Below are 892 nucleotides of genomic sequence, written 5' to 3'. Positions count from 1 at the left end.
ATGTTCAGCCGGCTGTCAACCAACACCGCCAGGTCCTTTTCCGCCAGGCAGCTTTCCAGCCACTCTTCCCCAAGCCTGTAGTAAGCATTCCAGCTAAAATTGCATTTTACTTGTACATAGACTTCAAGACAAATATATGACTAAAAATGTGTACTGTGATTCATGCAATATAATTTCTTATATCAATAAAATACAATTACACCTTAGTCCAGACCATTGCTGTCCAGCATACAGACCACTGGTTAATTCTCTCCATCACTGTCACAACTCAACCAAAAATATTTGTCTGTGTCAGACAAACTGCTGATGTACTTAAGCAGAGAACCTACACATGCATGCACACTCAACAGCAATGGGGGGCTCATAGGGGGTTTCAAGAGTAAACCTGCTGGGTGACAATCCTAAATGCTGGTGGTTTGTGAATAGTTTCAAATCCCACCTAGTGTACAGACCCCCATATGTTTAGATCTGTAAGTAGGACCTTCATCTGCAATGCCGGGCAAAGAACTCGTAGCTAGGAGTAAGTTTTTGCCCTACTAATTTAATGTTTGAGCACAAGAATGAAGAAGCCACCAAAACGGATCCTTAATTAGATATGATATCAGAAACACCTTGTCGTGGTTTAACCTCAGCTGGCAACTGAGCACCACACAGCTGCTCGCTCACTCTCCCCACCCCCGGTGGGATGGGGGAGAGAATCAGAAGAGTAAAAGTGAGAAAAATTGTGAGTTGAGATAAAAACAGTTTAATAATTAAAATAAAATAATAGTAATAATAATAATAATGAAAAAAGAATATACAAAGCAAGTGATGCACAGTGCAATTGCTCACCACCCACCGACCGATGCCCAGCCAGTCCCCGAGCAGTGGCCCCCCCGGCCAGCTTTCCCCA

Source organism: Aptenodytes forsteri, unplaced genomic scaffold (genome assembly GCF_000699145.1).
Source record: "Aptenodytes forsteri isolate BGI_AS27 unplaced genomic scaffold, ASM69914v1 Scaffold208, whole genome shotgun sequence".
Lineage (NCBI taxonomy): Eukaryota > Metazoa > Chordata > Aves > Sphenisciformes > Spheniscidae > Aptenodytes > Aptenodytes forsteri.
Note: the sequence above shows the minus strand (reverse complement) of the source record.